Source organism: Pteropus vampyrus, unplaced genomic scaffold, assembly GCF_000151845.1.
Source record: "Pteropus vampyrus isolate Shadow unplaced genomic scaffold, Pvam_2.0 Scaffold47, whole genome shotgun sequence".
Classification (NCBI taxonomy): domain Eukaryota; kingdom Metazoa; phylum Chordata; class Mammalia; order Chiroptera; family Pteropodidae; genus Pteropus; species Pteropus vampyrus.
Genome location: NW_011888828.1, coordinates 1,972,018 through 1,990,295, shown reverse-complemented (window position 1 = coordinate 1,990,295; position 18,278 = coordinate 1,972,018). Strand labels below are relative to the sequence as shown.

Genomic DNA, 18,278 nt, shown 5'->3' with positions numbered 1-18,278 from the left:
ATTAGCCTCCATTCTTATCCTCTGCCCAAGTTCATACTACAGTCTGGCTTATCAGAGGCGGGAGATGTTTGATTTTTGAGGCTTCTCGGGGCTCTTTTCGATTGATGTATTCTGGAAAATGCTTGCCCGGTATTGAAAACTTCATGCGGCTGGTAAATTAAGTAAAAGGCTGAGGTGGTGGGAGCAGTTTGTGGCTTGAAATGCCTGTCAGATTCAAAGCATTCTATGAATCCCAAGTTCATTCCCACCTGCAGTCCGGCCCCCACGGAGCAACTGGTTCCTTCTTCACCCTTTCCCTCCCCTGAGAAATCCCCAGCCTTAATTTATGAAATAGAGACAGCTTTAGATTCCAACAGTTAATTTTAAAGCACTCAGAATTCCAGGCATGGGAACATTAGGTTAGTCCTTAGGGTGGGAGAGGCTGTTGCTCTTAGGCAGCGTGCCTACGAGCCTTTTTTCACTGAATGCTTTTTAGCCTATTTCCTTCTAAAAATGGAGATTAACTTTTACGTCAGTATTTTGAAAATATTGTTATGGGCTTCTTGCATGACAAGTCGCATTTCCGGGTTCCTTTACCAGGGGGTGGGAGGAGGTATTGTGCTCAGTTCACCGCCTCCCAGCTCTACTTGACCTCTAGTCTCAGATTTCTACTTCATCCTTGGCAAACCTACTACTTGCCCTTCAGCTGAAAGAAACAAAAGAACAGGAATGACTCAGGACACTTTGACTACTACAGCCTTAACCAAAGACGAAAGGCATTTGATTGAATCCTTTACATTTCCTTCTTCAAATTTAGTTGCCTCTAGCAATTAAGGATTGACTTGAAACACAACAAAAACTCCACCTCCCTCCTCTCTTAGGGTAAGTAAGGCAAAGCCGCCTACACAAGGGAAATGTCTTCATGGTAAGATAGTTCAGTCCTGTCCTGGACTGGGTACCGACGGGTTAACAGAAGATCTCTTTCACCTTTGGATCTTCACGTTCTTTCCCTGGTAGCCTCCTTTTTCTCTCTACCCTTTTCTACGCTGTCCCGCGTGGGTACATAGCACGACTCTTTTGGATCATGGAATCTAGGATACTACCTGGGCAGGGTCCCCTTATCAGTGTTCTCAGAACATTTTTCCAAATCCTGCCTTTATTTTCCTGGAAATATCCATGTCAATTACATCCTCCATTGGAAATTCCACTGTATCTTTCAAAATGAAATGTGACGCCTACATCTTGAAATAGTTTTCTTGCACTATCATTTTAATGTGGATTTTCATGGTTTCCTGCTTGTCTGGTCAGCTTGTTATTTCTACTTCATACTGAAACACAAGTGGAAGGAACTTCTGATAAGATACTGCACATAAATGGGTCGGGGCATCTCCTTGAGAATTAACAGCAGACACTCTGACCTTTTCTTTGGTCTGCCTTTGGGTTGAATTCTGTCCTTCGAATTTCTGTTCACGGACTCCTCTGGAAAGGAGCTGGATGTTTACCTTGGGGCTCAGGAGTGATGTGTTCATTTGGCCTTTTCTGAGCAGCAGAAACTTGGAACTCACCAGGTGCTGCTTAGTGTGAATTTGGCTGTTCAGTGGCGATATCCCGGTCTGGAAACACAGCAGTGCACAAGGAACCTTTGAAAATGCCAACCTGAAACCCTGAAACTTGGGGAGATAACACCACTCCACTAAAAATGACACTGTTTGATTTACCCCAAATCCATCTTGGATGACAAATTCCCAAAAGACAATTTTAGCTTGGTTTGTTCAGGCTCTACAGGTTTGTGCTGGCAGGTGCTGGCAAGATGCTTTTGATGCTGCTGCTAATGATGCAGATTGGAACGATGATGGTTTTCCTTTTGGGTTTCATGAGAAAATACATTCTAGGATGTCTGTTGGAGAAGCCTCTCTGAGACCGTTATCTTAAAAGCCTCGAGTTAAGGCTGAGTTACTATCATGCTCCATCACCAACATTATTTCTTATACTCTTATGTACTAGACCTTTAGTCTGACCTGCTAATTGGCAAGTCTGAAAGAGTCCCTGCAAGTCATTTGTGAGTTCAGTTTATTATTTTCTTTGGAAGAGAATGGTCTTTGATATGGATAGTGTTTGGTCTTAGAAGAATTGGTAGTGCAACTCAACCTTCGAGATAAGTAGATAGAGAGAAAAGGAAGGGGAGTATCTCTAGGGGCACAGAGCCACTGTTTACTAGCCACCCAGCTTTTATGTATTTTTTTTTTTTTTTAGAGTTTAGTGGAAATTCAAACTGAGAAACTGAGCTTCTGTTGGCAAATATCCTTTTTTTTTTTTTTGGCAGATATTGTATCTTATTAATAAATGTTCCTCTTCTGTAAAACTATTAATCTCATCTTAACCCATGAACGGAAATATCCTCACCCTACAATTTTCAATACATTCTTCTTTTGCATAACATACTGGATGCCTAGATGAAATTTATTTAGACAGAATGGCTGGCCAGGAAGATGAGGATTTGTACTTGAGTAGGACAAAAATACTGTATCTGTCAGCATCTTTATTGACTTATGACAGTTTAAAAGTGCTGGAATGGAAGCTCTGGATACAGATTCGCTTCCACCTTCACTGCAGTGAAATGAATCAACCTAAGAAGTGCAGGCTTTTGGAACCGGAGCAATTTGTAGAAATATGCTAGAGGCAATTGGAGTTCTGGGAGGTGATTAGCCTTTTAAATCACATCTCCTTATTGTAAAATGTTTCTCAGGTTTCAGAATTCAGAATGCCTGCTGTTGAAGGATATCTGTTTTAGTTTAAATGTAGTCATTGATTTAAACCAAAATATCAAGAGAGGCATTTGATTTAAACCAAAATATCAAGTCCTGCTGACCTGCTTATCCTCCCATTAAGATCAAGACTAACATTTCAGAACTCTCATTGCTGACTTTCAGGGATGATGATTTTGAGGACCAGGAAGCAAACAAAATGGAGAGTCTCTCAGTTTAAGACTCCCGAAAAGAGATCTCTGACATATGACCCAAAATGTGAAAGATTAAATAGACCCACTTGTGTTTAATTTGTTCTTTCCAATCAGGTAGAAGAAAAGAAAGATGTTTTTTGAAGCCCAGGCTGTCAGCCAATAGGACTTATTTAACAAATCTAATTTTTCCATTTCCTTGCTTTGTGATCTGAAAAGTACAATAGCGTAAGAGGCAGAGCATAAACCTTGAAGGGATTTTCAAGCCTTGGTGGAACCTTCAGACATTAGCAAACTGATGATTGATTTCCTCACCTGGGAAACCAGGTCAAAGGGCTGTGGCAGAACCTTCTTCTGTAGTCCTGCTACGACCACTTCTGGATGGAATTAAGGTGGTTCCTTGACCTGAGATTTGCTTCTTTTGGCAGCGAAAGATGTGTTCTTGGCTCTTTCAACATGACACAAGTGGAGTGACATTTGCTACCCAACCCTAAGACTATTCGGTGATCAGCTTTATTCCTATAATGTTCCTTTCCCAGCCACCAAGCCATCAGCAGCAACTGGGCTAGCACCAAAATGACCCATAATGGGGGTATTGCTGGAGGGTAAAATGATAGATAGCCTTGAGCTTCACCTTAATTAAGAGGATGAGATCTGGTCTCCTTAATCAGGAATCTAGCCTCTCAGACTAAACAAAGAACTGTCCCTTTTGCTGACCACATGCAATTTATTTAAATTAGTGTTGCACGTTCAACAATGGTGTCAAAGCTATATTATAAAACCTCCCAAAAGAGTGAGTTTGGGGGCGTTTGCTTAAGGGTTAAAAAGGTATTAGCTACATTGAACAAGATTTGCATCTCCTTAGCTTGCCTGTATTTCCTGACTACTGGACAAGATGGGAGGGTCCCTGGCTATCTTATCAGCCTGCCTTAGTTATGTTTCTGATGGGAATTTAAATAGTGAACCAGAAATATAGGAGCAGGAAGACAAAGGACAGGAACTTGCAGGATACTCGAAAGAAGGGAAGCCTGGGGTAAATTCTGACACCTCGTCTTTTATTTGTAATTCAAGATTAACGGTACCCTTTGCCTTAGCAGCAGCGCAGGCTATCTCACTGTTAGTAAATCTCCTTGGTTCTGGGGAGTGATTGTCTCCTTGATGATTTGGGGCAGCTGACTCAACTTTATTGTTCAGCACTTGTCCACGGGTTCCTGCACTAGTCCCGTGCATTGGATTCTGCTTTTGGAAAGCAAAATAATTGCCATTTTAGTCAAAGGAGATCATAAAAGTGAACCTCTTATGAAATGTAAGCACATTGTGAATTCCCCCTTATTTAGCATGGCCAATCAGAAGTCACCCAAGGAAAATGGATACAAAGGTACTCAGATTGGCTGAATGTTTGCTTCTTGATTGCTGCAGAATACAAATGGCAAAGACTAGATGTCTTTCTCTTTGAAATCTTAGCCAATAATGAAGCCACTCTAAAAACCGGTTTAACAAATTCTTATAGAATGTGGCCTCCAGATTTCTCCAGATTAAAAAGAATTCTTTCTGACAAAGCTATTTCTGTTTTAGAGAAGCAGTGCTTCGCCAATCTGTTGTGTCACACGCTCTACAACAAGTGAGCCTTGAATGGCAAATGCTGTCTTTTGCGCCAGGTGACATGGCAGTTGCGCGGTCCTGTTGTGCAGTGAAGCGATGTGATGGGTGCCATTGTGTAGAGGAAGGACAAGCAGAGACTTACTGCCATGTTTTTTGTTTTTCCATATTTTGTTTTTCCATATCTTCAGCCATCAAATAACAATTACCCTTCGAGGGTCTTTCATCCCTTTCCTCCCCCAACATCTGCATCGAGAAACCTAAACTACAAAGTAATTGATGCCTGAAGACTAAAGCCCACTCAAAGCTGCCAAACCACCATGAAAAGATCTAAGAGACTGAACAGGGAAGAGGTAGGAGTGAAGGGTGTGGGGCCCCCTGCACAAAGTGCTCCTTTCTGTTGTGACATTTACTCAAATTTCTCTGCTTTGGCTACAGACCCCACAGAAGAAGGTGTGTTTTATTCATTTTTAGCACAATTTCATTAAAAGAAAACAGATTGGATTTCTGAGGGATTTCCTCTACAAGGATTTTATTTGTAGTCCACATAAATTGTTTTGCTTAAATGAAATTTCTGAATCTTTAATAAGCATCTATTATAGGTCAAACCATACTACTTTCTAAAAAGCCTTTACATATCAAGAATGGGAAATAATTAAGAATTTGCTTTGAATAGCTAAAGCAGTTTCTGTAATGGGAGGAAGACAGATTTGTTGGGTTAAGATATTCTGAATTCCATCTGCATGGGAGCTGGTTTTCATTTATTATGCGGTACAAAATATTCTTGGCATGTTTGGGGCTTCTTCCACACAGGATGCTCCATGTTAAAACTAAATCTAGGTAGAACTGAATAGATTTCTTTCTCTAGATTTTTTTTCCCCCTCAACTATTTCCTCTTGATCAAGTCCCTTGGATAAATGTGTTCACTGAAGTGCTGCCTGGTCTCTATCCAAGTAGTTTCATCTTCAATACTCGTTATTCAGCCCTTCAGCTAGTATCTGTGGATGGGTGGTCAAAGCGGGGCTTAAGTTCACCAGCAGACCAAAGGGAGGGAGTCATTCCCAGTGGAGACACTCAGACCTCCTTGTGTCCTAGATTTATTTTCCAGTCCCTAGAGACCCAGGCCTTAGCTTTCTGAATTTTACGTATAATGGCTGCTACCATGCTTATACTTTTTTTTTTTTAATTTTTTCTTTTAGGCAAGGCAACCCTTGGTTGACTTCACAGATTGCAAGGACCTCGTCAGCTTACAATCACTTATTTTTTTTATTTTTTACGCCGACAGCACCTGGTTTTCCTAGGTGGTCTCCCATCCAAGTACTAACCAGGCCCGACCTTGCTTAGCTTCCAAGATCAGACAGAATCGGGCTTGTTCAGGGTGGCATGGCTGTCGACCATACTTATACTCTTAATATGCATTCAGTATTTGGCTTCCACAACTTGAAAATGATCACTTGATTCACTCAAAAATCATCAGCCAGGGTATTAAGTTTGTGGAACAAGTGCCAAAGGTGAAATATAAGAAAAAAAATTAATTTAATCCTTTAAAATAGAAACATTTAAGTTTTAAAAAAATAAAGTCTAAATTCATGTGGCTGGTTTTGTAGGGAAAGTTTGGTGGTTTGGAGATGTGAATTTTGACTCTGTCTACTACTGAAACTTGTCTTCATTGGAAATATGAGTGAGGGTTTGGCTCTTAATTTAATATGCTCAATCGACGAAGCATATTGAGATTCTAAATTGACAGAGGTTGACTTGCTTTTTGTATTACAGGCATATGTATCAATTCCTGGTTAGTTTTCAGTCTTAAAACCAGTAGAATTAAATTAAAAAACAAAACATTAAATCTTGACTTAGGCATAATGTGTTACCTTATGGACTGATTGCACTAGAACTAATTATGTCAGGGACTGTCAGTTGTTTCTCCTGAGAGCCTGGGATACTGCATGCTTTAAGATAGATTGAGGTGACTGTATGCTCTCTATTTTTTATTTATGAAGATAACCTTGATGACCCACCAGGATGTGCTGTGCAGTTTTCCTCATCCTTTCTCTTATTCGTTATTAGTTTTGAAATTTATCCATTCCCTTGGCATGAATCTTGAAAAAGCAGGTCACTTGATTCAAGCCCATAATTTCACCAGCATAGCAGCTAACTAAGCTAACTTGGCACTGAGATGATAATAATGATTTCATCTCATATTCGAGCAAATCTTTACCTAAAAAATATCATTTTTGCATTCCATCTTATCTTTACAACTACTCTGCGAGGTAATATTTTAGAGGTAAGGAAACCAAGGCTCCAAGAATGACTTTCCCAGTAAGGGAGGAGTTAGGACTCACATCCGGGACATTATTTTCACTAAACCAGAATGCTCAGTAACACTTGATTAGATGACATGTTAAAATATTGGAATTGTGAGAAACTCTAGATGAGAGGATGTTTTGTTGAGAAAACAAATCCAAGAAGGTATTTGGAAAAATGGTTTCCAATAGAGATTTGTCACTTAAAATTTAACTCTAGACCCAAGAATATCACATAAGAAACCATTAGGGAACTATGTTAACAAGATATAATCAAGTGACAACTTGTATGATACAGACGATAAGTACAGTCATAGTTCAGAGGAGAGAGAAAACCATGGGCCAAAAAAATCAGGGACAGTTTAATTGAGGAAGAGAGACAAAAGTTAGAGCTTAAAGAATGTACAAGATTTAGATGGAAGAGAGAAGTAGGTAGGGCATAATAGCCTGCTGGGAACATCTCAGGCATAGATAGGGAGACATCTTCCAGATGGAGATTAGCGGGAAAACCCATTTGAATGGAAGAGGGCTGACCAGAAGGTCTAGGTAAGGAAGTCGTAGGAGCTAAGATTTAGTAGGGAGGATGTGGCCACATCAAAGAGAATCTTTAGTGCCAGATATAGAAACATGGACTGATGTTGAGGCGCAGTAAAGTGTGGGCAGGATGGGTTCCTTCTGAGGACTGTGGGGGAGAATCTGTTCTATGCCTCTCTTCTAGCTTCTGGTGGCCTCAGACATTCTTTGGCTTATAGATGGTATTTTTCCCTGCCTCTTCACATCGTTTTACTTCTATGCGTGTTTCTGTGTCCAAATTTCCCTTTTTTATAAGAACACTGGTCATATTGCATTAGGGCCCGCCCTAATGACCTCATTTTATTTGATTACCTCTGTGAAGACCTATTTCCAAATATTCTGAGGTCCTGGAGCCTCTCCCAGAAGAGTGAATTCAGGAGCAGCAGCAGAGGGGTCTGTGCGCTCGGGGACTTGCGGAGGTGAGGGGAGGGTGAAGACGGAGAGAGACGGTCGAGATGCCCTGAGTTAAAGTTTGGATATGCTGAGTCGAAGATGATGGAGCAACCCCGTGGAGATGGCAAGCAGGCTGTTAGGTTCACGGTTCTGGGCTCAGAAGAAAGGTCTGGGTAGGAAACAAAAATCGGGCAGGGTAAGAGATCATAATAATGAGCATTGACAGTTAAGCAGGCACCGTCCGTAATGCTCTCCATGCATTTTCTCTTTAATCTTTTCAACAACCATATATAATAGATACTATTATTTTCTTCATTTTACAGACTATGGATCTAACTAAGTCACGAGGACATTCAACAGTAACCTGCCTAAGGTCACACTCTAAGTAAAAGATCCATAAACTTCTGCACTCGAATTTCCCAAACGTGACTGACTGTGATCCACAGTAAAAACATATTTTACGTTGCGATCCATTATGGACGTATATGTTACAGGGCAACGAAAGTTGCATGAAATCACACTTAGCCCTCTACTGTTTTCTGTTCTGTTTCGTTGTTTAAATAGGCTGGTTGCAACCCACAACTTGATACCCAACCCACTCTTGAAACCCAGTTTTAGATTTGCGGTTCAACACCCTCCCGCCTCACACACCCAAATCGGGTGACAGCCGTGGGACTGCACAGATGAGGAGAGATGGAAGCGACATCATAGACATTAGGAGGGAGCTTCACTTCAGGGTGATTTTAAGTCAAAAATATAACATGATGAGAAGTGAATCTCTTCTGTCAAATCATGCCCTGAGGGCATGTCTGTGGAAGCCAGCTCTTCAGCAGTGAGTCATTTATGGCTGTCACATGCATTTATGAGGATCGAAGCCATTTTTGCTGCCAAGTTTTTCCACTGGATGGTACAGAAAAAGATTCAGATGCACTTAACTTTGTAGAATTTTGAAGTTGTTGTTCTAAAATTGCTACAGGATTACATGGCAGCAGAATTTTGGCACGCGGCCCAAAGAAAACCAGCCCTCCGCCTGTATTGCACTTTGATATAATTCCTACAGACAGTAATTGCAATAGGAAACAATACCCCAAGGTGGAAGTTATGGGATATGACATTGAACATCTTGCTCAGCAGGAAATGGGTTTGCTGGCAGGACTTTAGGGATCTGCTCCCAAAATATATCATGGACTCTGAATGTATCCATCCTGCCTTCCGCTTCCTAGGAAGAGGGCAAATGTTCCTTTCCACTAGCCTTAGCCCCTTCTGAGTGGCTGTCTGCGTCCTCACCCCCTTCAGGTCCCATTCCCTCATTAACCCTTCTTTTCCTCTTTAGCACCATCATTTTCTCCTTTTGTATGGCTTCCCTTCCTTCTGACTTCAAATACACCTGCGTTTTCTTGCAAAAGCCCCTCGGCAGAAGGAATGTTGTGAGGTAACTGTTCTCTGTCTTGATAGCGGTGGTGGTTACGAGACTGTATGTGTTTAAAAAAATTCACAGAACCGAACAGTAGAGTGAATCTTATTATATGGAAACTGTATCTTAAAAACCATGACTTTAAAATAAAATCCCCACCCCAGACCCTTTTCTTAATCCTGTTGTCCTGCGTTATCATCCTCATTTCTTCCTCCCTTCCGCTGACACTTTCTCTTCCCATTGTCTTCATATTGAAAACCAAAGTCTTCTGGTTTCTCCCGAAGCCGATTCTCTTCCCGTTCTCCTCCTTCCTTCCGATGATTTCTGGCACTGAAACTTGTACTGAAAACTCTCTTTTTCTTCAGCTTGGAGGTGGAGAATTTGGCTGTTTCTCCTCGGTCTCTTCAAATGCTACTTTGACTTGCTAGCAATCGTTTAATTTCTAGAATTTGCCAAAATATCAAGCCCTCTGCTCATTTCCTGCTACACTCGCTCCCTCGGAGCTCTCACCTGCTCTCGTGGGTTAAAGGACTACTTGAATGTGTTTAACTCCCAAATCTCTGTCTAGAGAGGACAGCTGGCTCAGGTTTCCAGTAACTCAGTAGACGTCTCCACTTGACTGTCACCACCTCAAATTCAGCATGTGCAGCTGAAGTTTGCCAGCTGCTCTCACTGGTGTAGGTGACCTCACCGCTGGTCCTCTCAGGCCAGACTCCCTGAAGATGCCACCCATTTAGCCTTCTATGTCATCCCTGTAGTCAGCAATCAAGCTCAAAGGAGGCAGAGATGCTCTGCAAACTGTCATGTCCTAGACTTCTATCTTTTCAACTCTTCCTTTGAAAAGTCTATAGATTTTACCTATTTTTTCCACATCCTTCACTGCCAGCCTAAGCTCCCTCTCTTCTCTCCAGCGTATTCTGTATTCTGTTGTCAGTCCATCTGTACTGAAATACCTTTCCCCCTCTTACTGAACTCAAGACTCTTTAAAAGCTCTTGTTATGGAATGAATTGTGTCCTCCCACAAAAGGATATGCTTTCTGTTTTCTTAAGCTCTTTTTATTCCTTTCTGATCAAGAGAAAAAGTTATTCTCTGTTTGTAATCGTCAAAGAATGCAGTCACCAAATGAACGTTACAAAGAAGTGGACTGAATCTCTCTCTCTCTCTTTTATTCTCTTCAACAAACAGCACAACTTCTATCAAGTAATCTCTCTCTCATTCATCTTTGTCTCAATAAGAAGCAGAATTTTAAAGCAGCATAAAGTGTCCACAGCATCCGAACTTTCTGTAGTGGTAGATAAGATCACTAAATACAAGCTGAATACTACATCCCTAATTCCTCATTTAGCTTAAAAATAAAAGATGATTACTGTGAAACTGTGCATAAAGATTACTAGGCTATTTTTGAACATGTTTTCCTTTAATAAGCCTGCAAATACTTAAGGCCAAGCAGTAAAAAATAATGAGATGCAACATCTTATTTGGTAGTGTTTTCTTTCCAATATGTTTTTGACTCTCTTGTGGAAGGAAGATGTTTTATTTTGTAGTTTGGACTACTCTTTTAAAACTACATGTTTGTATAAGTAATAAGTATTTTTCTCTTAAAATAAAAAAATATATATCAAATACTCTTCACCCACTGTGAGAAGACTTAGTCCAGGAGTAGATTTCTTCTCTTCTCTTGCCCGTGTTGCTTCTCTCATCAGCACCAGGTTCCTTCCCCTGCTTCTAGGACTCCACATGTCGTAAGAACTTATTCAGGACTTATTATGAAAAAGCAAGTGAGTCACAGAATATCTAACAGGCTGTTTTTTTACTGTGGCTCCCAGTATTTACACTTATCCAGTAACCATGTAAATGTGTTCAGTTAGTAATGTGAAAAACTTTTCCTGCAGAGTACATGTAACTCGCAAGCAGGTTACCCTGTCCTTAGAATCTTGCTTGTAGCGTTTCCTAATAGATCCCTTCTACGAACATAGTTCAAAAGTATCTTTAGCAGAGGTTCAATTGTAGCAAGTATTGTAGAAGGTGTTTTACATGAGAACCTGGCCAGGGAGACATGGTTCTCCAGAGGAGCTGGTCCGACAGCCCCCAGTCATGCCCAGAGAGGCTTGACACTCGGTCATTCTACATCACATGCTATTGGAAGCCATGTGTCAAGACTGCATGTGTCGTCATTGGAGAGTGACCCTGTCCCCATGAAGTTTGAAGTTTGGCGAGGGAGGCAGTTTTAACTAAGCAAGCACATAGGTATGACATTACAAGCTGTGACAATTATCATGAAGGATTCAAACAGGCTAGAGTGCTATATCACAAAGAGGGGACACCCACATATGACAGGAGGGCAAGGGGAGGCCCCAGAAGGAGGCAGCATTTGGCAGAGACCTAAGGGGGCAGGGGCGGCCTTGTAGCGAGGGCTGGGAGCAGCAGGACCCGTGGGCACCTAGTGCCTTGTGAGGAAGGAGCTCACCTCTCCTTCGTGAAGACCCAATGATGTAGCCTGATGAAGTCCAAAGAAGAGGCCGCCTCTTTCTCTGGACTTAGGTCTCAGAATTTGGACTTCAGGTAATACATTGACTGATTCGGGAAAAGTTAGAAACAGCAGAGACGGAATGAATAACAGGGAAGAGCAGAAGCCAGAGGCCACAGGGAGGCTGGGGAAAGGTCCCAGAACACCGCTAGGTGAGCCCTGGCCAGTGGCATAAATAGAAAAACAGAAACAAAACCTGTTTTTATAATGAATGAGCTTTATGGGCAAGTCTAAATTGAGACTAATTCTTCCACTTTTGGGGGCAAACATGTGTTGATAGCTTTTTAAAAACAGAGGAGCAATTTCACTGAGGCCCATCAGGGAGCATGAAAAAGAAGGGCCCGGACGGGCTGGCTGTCCACGCCAGCAACACGGGTCTTTGGAGTAAATCATGTGCTTTTATCACTTTACCCTGCTGTCAAATTTCACTAAATTTAAAGTCTATACAACTGCTAATGATCTAACTTCCACTCTTCTGTGTTTGTTTTAGTGTCCGATTTTTATTGTCAAGGTCAATTCTGAAGATATGCAGCTGCTTAACTATGCAAAGTTGGTACAGTATTTAGCTTCCAGCCATTAAGTCCTATGTCTTTTTTTCCCTATTCCCAGGAGTCCGCCTTCTCTGTGAATCCCCCTCTAACAGGATGTCGTGGTTTATTTTTTCCCTGCCCTTGGCCATGTGGATGGCTGAAGTTTTAACCTTTTAGTGCCCCCGTCCTTTGAGGCGGGCTTCCTGTATCTGGGCTATCTGGGGAACTCCTGCTCTTTGACTGAAGTGTTTGTTCAAAAACTCTATACTGTTGACTCTTTAAGCAGACCAGCTGTGCTAGGAGAGCGGTTTGTTATTTCTCGATACAGTGTTTTATTCTCACTTAGCAAGACCCCTGCTTGTTGTATTTTCAGTCGTTTCTGTTGTGGACCAGGCTCCACAGAAGTACCATCATCATCACCGAACCCAGCAGCCTGCACAGACCTCCAGCTCGTGAGGAAAGGGCACTGGGGCACATGGAGAGAGGCGTGAAAGCTCCGGCCTGAGTCCTGCCTTGGCCTTTGCCACCGGCTAGTTGTGTGGTGTGGAAGGAATCGCTTCACCTCCCCAGACTTGTTTCTTTGTCTGTATGATCGCGATCAGACTGGATATGGCCATAGGGCTCTAGGTTCTTAGGAGAAGCCTCAGAGACCCATCGAAAATGAGAGATAAGCATGTTGGCAGGGCCACCAAAACCAGGACCAGTTCTTTAGAGAGTATTCAAAGCAAGAAAGGGAGTGGATCAGGAGTCTCCTGGGGTTGGGGGAGTGCATTGAGCCCCCTGTGGGACTGGGAAGTGATGCAGTTTATGCCCTTCATCCAGTCTGAGACTGCAGATCTGCTTGACAGAGGGGTGGCTCTTATCACCATGTGGTAGGGGAAGGATGAAGGAAAATGCCAGGTTCTTTGGCCTCCGACTTGCTTCTTGATGGGCAGGAAGGAGCATTGGGTGCAGTTGGGGACATCCTGGCGGGGGCTTCTCACCTGATGCCAGTTCCTCACTTTTTCCTTGCTAAAGAAGTCTTGCTTGCTTTCTTCATCAGAGAGCAGTTAAAACAAAGAGGCAATTCCTAAGGGAGCCAGCAGGTTACCTACGACTCAAACTATGTATACACATCTTTGCCTGGACCGTGTTCTTCCCAGAGGAGAGTCCCCACCAAGTTAGAGGGCATTACTGTGACATTCGACCTTGAGGATTGCTCAGCACTTCAATCTGGCTGGATGAGCAGGTTCTTTATCTAGTAATGGTAGCAGGACATGGATAACACATTGCTTTCAAAAGATATGCAAGAGCAGATTTGATTTCTGGAATGGCTTTATAAGAGAGATCTCGCATTCCCTTTGAGTCAAGGGAGACGAGTTTAATTATTAATTGCACTGTGCCAGGAATATGGCCTTTTTATTGCATTAGAGGAAGAATGGTCTGTGAGGAATTTGATATGAACTAGTCTAGAGAGTAAAACTCTTCCTAGATTGCAGTGGAAAGTAAAGCACAAAGTCCTACCTCCATCCGCCGATGCTTGAGGAGGTAGGGGAGGAGGCGAGGAAAGAAGGAAATTAGGAAGCACACGACGTTCCCTGGGAAATCTGACTGTTACATAATGAAGTCATTTGCGGTCTGATTTCCACGGTGGCGGGATGTGGCCTGTTTTCTGGCAGGTTTCTACTGCCCTTTCTCATTGTCCTGGGCCTTCTTCCCTTACCATACATTCTGTCTTTTCTCAGCCTGTGTGTGTAAAATTTAGGGGTGCCGTGGCCCTCTGTGATGTTTCTTTCAGCTGTATTTCTCTGTGCACAGTACTGAGAAGTGAAGTACACGTAGTCAGTCCTTGTACCAATGGCAACAGCTTCCTTTGGTCTGCAAAATACAGGGAGACGGCGCATCCATGCAGCTGATCATCTTTTCCATTTCTGTTTATTGTAGGCATTGCGTGCTTATTTAGGTCTGCTTGTGCACAGATAAATTGTAGATATCATGAGATATTTGCTGTCCTTGGCCTGGGTTTTGTTAGCCTTGTTAAAGTAAATAAGGCATGTACCTTAATATTTAGACACTGAATTAGGGTCTTATGTATCTACCAAGTAGATTGTCCTCCGAAGCAAAATCCATGAAAGGAAGTGCCAGCCATTTCGTTCATCTTGCTCCGGGGCGGGCAAACCACTGACTGGGGGCCAAATCCAACCCACGGCCTGTTTTTGTCTAGCCTGTGGGCTAAGCATCGTTTTACATTTTTACATGCTTGGAGGAAAAAAATCATAATACTCTGTGACATGTGAAATTTTATATCACATTTCACATTTTGGTGTTTATAAATGCAGTTTTATTGGACCACAGCTATATTCCTTCACTTGGGGTAGCGTCTAAGGCTTTCACAAGACAACAAAGGAGCTGAGTAGTTGTGACAGATACTGTGTGGCCCACAAAGTCTAAAATATTTACTGTCAGGCCCTTTACAGAAAATTTGCCGACCTCTAGTCTTGAGTAATTAAAATGGCAGCATCTCTGAGTGTCACCGTGTGCCAGGCACTGCGCTGAGCATCTTTCAGGCAGTATCTTATTTAATTCTCGTAACAGTCCCGGGAGGTGTAACTCTTTTATCGTCATTTTACAGTGAAGAAAGGAGAGTCGGGGAGGTTGACACCTGGTCAGTGTCAGAGCTTGGGTTTGCACACACATTTGTGTGATCCCAGTATCTGAATGTCCTTCACCACAGGATGCCATCCCAGTTGGCGGGAGCAACTCCCACAAGTGTCCTTGGCAGGGCTGAGTTAGAGGCCACAGATGGAAATTGTTTATTTGAGATAGGATTTACTTTTATTATTTATTATTTAACTGAGGTTTTATGTTTGTGTCTCTCCTGAGAGTGTATAAGTTCCTTAAGGATGTGACCAAATGTGGACCTCAGCACAGCACCCAGCACATAATAGAAGCTAAAGTAAAAGCTTGTCGATTGAAGGAAGCGGGGTGGAGAGTAGGGAGAGAGCAGGAGAATAGGGGCGGAAGGGAGACAGGAAGAGGAAACACGTTATCAAGGAAGAGCCAGAGGTTTCCCATGTTGGACCCCCAGGCCACAGATAGCTCCACCTGTGACCAAGGTGGCTTGGCCTGTACCAGGTCTCACGGGCATGGGCAGGATGCCTTGGGCCTGGCAGGCCCAGCACGACTGGTGTGCATACCTGCTCTGCTGTGGCCTAGCTATTCCTAGTCTCCTGCCCCTGCTGCACTCACCTCTGGTGGCATTGTGACTTCCTGGCATGCAGCCTGGACACACTGCCAACCCTTGAGGGAGAGAGCTGAGCCAGTCAGTATTTGCTTTGGAGCACGTCCATTCAGAGGAGGGTGCGAAAGTGAGGCCTCCCATTCTCATGTCCAGAGTCTATGACTTTCATTAAAGGGAGAACCTTTGACTCTGGAAAGCTGCCAAAAGGAATCATTTGTCTTCTTATCTTTTTAAGAAGGCCACTGACTCTAAAAGCAAGACACTGACCAGTGAGGACTGATTTCCAGGGGCCACTGACCAGCACAGAGCACTAGGCCTTGGTTGGCTTGAGCAGAGACCCTCTTCCTTCCTGGGGCTGGTTTGGGATCAGGAGTGTGAGGACTGACCAAGAGGAACAAAGTAGCTCTCCAGCCTCTTACTTAGCTGTCAAAGTCAGCTGAGACACCAGCGCCAAGAGGATGAGAAGGCCAAGGGAGGCTGTGTCCATATATCCTTTCTGATTTTGCATGATTCTGTCCACTCTCATTTATTTATTTTATTTGGCATTAAAATAAATGCCAAATGGTGTGTACTATCAGTGTATTGATTCATCCAAAAAATAAATGTTTATTGAACCCCTACATGATTCAGGCTCTAGGAATATAAAAGTGACTCATTAGTCATTCCTAAAGGAACTCATAAATCTGATCGTGGCAATACAACTAGTACTACTACTATACTGATACATGTATTGACTGATTACTATATATCAGGCTCTGTGATAGGTTCTCTTCATAGACTAAACCATTTAATTTTCACAATAACCCTATACTGTAGGTTATTATCCCCATTATATAGATGAGGAGATTGAGGCACAGAGAGGTTAAATTAGTTAGTTATAAGTGGCAGAACCGAGATCCACCTGGCATGAAGGCCCATAGTTTCTATCGCTGCACCGCACAGCTTCTGATCACAGCAGCTGGAGACTCGCTGTGCGTTTAGCATGATGCTAAGGCACTTGCACACTATACCGTTTAGTCATCGTGACAGTTTATGAGGTAATATTTTACAAATGCACTTCCTGAAGCAATGAGCAACCTGAATATAGAGCAAATACAGTTGTGTCTCCAGAGCCTGTGCCTTAATTACAGCTTCATGCTGACATTCGCTGTACGATTGTAATATTAGGATATAAGTGACCCATGTGGCATGGTGCCACATCTACTGCTTAGGGAAGTACTGTCTCCAGATTACATGTATGGGAGAGGCAGCCTCCCGCAGGCGATGTCAACTTCCACTGTCCTCAGATACCAAGGATATTGTGGAGGAGGAAAAATAATTTTCCTTTTTCCCTTCTAAGTTCTTCTGGAGGGTGTAATCATCAAATTGACATGAGACACATTAACAGGAGAAAATAACCAATTTTGTTATGTATATACATACAGGGGTTCCATAAAAATATGGGACCTGTGGACAAATCAGGCACGTAAAACTCATATGGCATCTTGAGCTAAGGAGAAGGGGGTGTGTGTGGCGGGGGCGTGGTTTGGGACTTCAAACGGGAGGAAGGCAATTCACGTGGAGATGGAAAAGCAAATGTTTGGTAAATAAATGTTTGCTGGGCCATCTTTAACAATAGGACTCAGAGAGACTTTGAACAAAAGGTCCTTGCTAGGTCCCTCCCGGTCTATTACACACTAAAGATTAAACTATAGTTACCTGTGAGGATAGCTCTTTTTCTGAAGCAGGTCCTCTATCTAAATTCTTTCAAGAAGTTAGGGGGAAGGAAGGTCAAAGGTTTTTCCTGAGTCTTCTATTTCCAAAAAATTACCAGCTTAAAATCATCCATATCCCCAAAAGGCATATTTTGGGGTGGCAAACTCTGCCTCTCCTCACTATCCCTGTACCAAGGTGCCAAGACGCCTACTTTAGTATCTCCCTCAGGTTAAAGCACCGAACTCTAGAAATCCTCCGTAAACTCAGGCACCTTAGGGAGGAGAAAGTCCCACCTTAACCCGCTAGCGCCACGGTCACTTTAGCTCAGACGCAGAACCCTCGCAGGGCTGGAAGGCAGGAGCGCCTCGCTTCCAGGAGGCGGGAAAGAGCCACCGCTGGAGCACGCACATTGCTGGAGGGGTCAGGCGGATCCCTGCGGTTGTGTTTACAGCTGTCACCGCAGGCCTGACTCTCCCTTCCCTCCCTTGGCACTCTCATCGCCACCCCTCGAATCGGTTATTTTACAGTGATCCTGTTTCTCGGTGAGAAATAAGGTTAGAAGGAAACCCACGGAGAGGGGAAAAAAAAGAGTTTCATATAACTGTGTAAGCCAAGCCTTGGCCATCTCCGCGGAGGAGGTGCCTGCTTTGCTTTAGCGGGAGAGCTCGGCTCCCTCCCTCGGGGAGGAGCCTGTTGCCATAGAAACCACTGCCCAGCGTGGGGAGCGTTGAATGCCCTCCGGGCTCCGCCTGGCCTGCGCCGGGGCTGTCTGAGATGGGCCCGTATGTGTGATTATTACCTTTGAGTAGACAGTCCTGAAAGTGGGATTATTTGGTCAACAGATATGAACATTTGGGAAGTTCTCTCTCATCTACGTACTGGTTTAAAAATAATCCACGTTATGGGACAGAGAGGAAGGAATGTCGGGGAGAGGAAGTCGGCGTCTCGTAAGGTATTATTAGTGGCACCCACGTGAGCCGCCTCAGGGCTCACGCCTGTCGGTCAGGCCTCGGCTCCGCCCAGCTCAGATCCGGCCTCGGCCTCAGCTTGGACAGTCGCTAAGGGAAATTTGCTTTATAGAATCCCTG

The 18,278-nt window shown here is 43.3% G+C and overlaps 1 protein-coding gene and 1 pseudogene across 5 annotated transcripts in view; one reads left to right on the top strand and one right to left on the bottom strand.

Moving 5' to 3' along the window:
* Window positions 1-18,278, top strand: part of TRIM2 (tripartite motif containing 2) — a 134,286-nt gene that overhangs the window by 49,080 nt on the left and 66,928 nt on the right. For 2 of the 5 annotated variants that reach the window (XM_023530180.1, XM_023530179.1), the window contains exon 1: window positions 31-861. The exons of the other annotated variants lie outside the window; for them this stretch is intronic. The gene's annotated coding sequence lies outside the window, so the exon portion shown is untranslated. Of the gene's footprint in view, window positions 1-30; window positions 862-18,278 lie in introns of those variants that run through there. 5 annotated transcript variants of the gene reach the window in all.
* LOC111739159 lies at window positions 5,811-5,929 on the bottom strand (annotated as a pseudogene).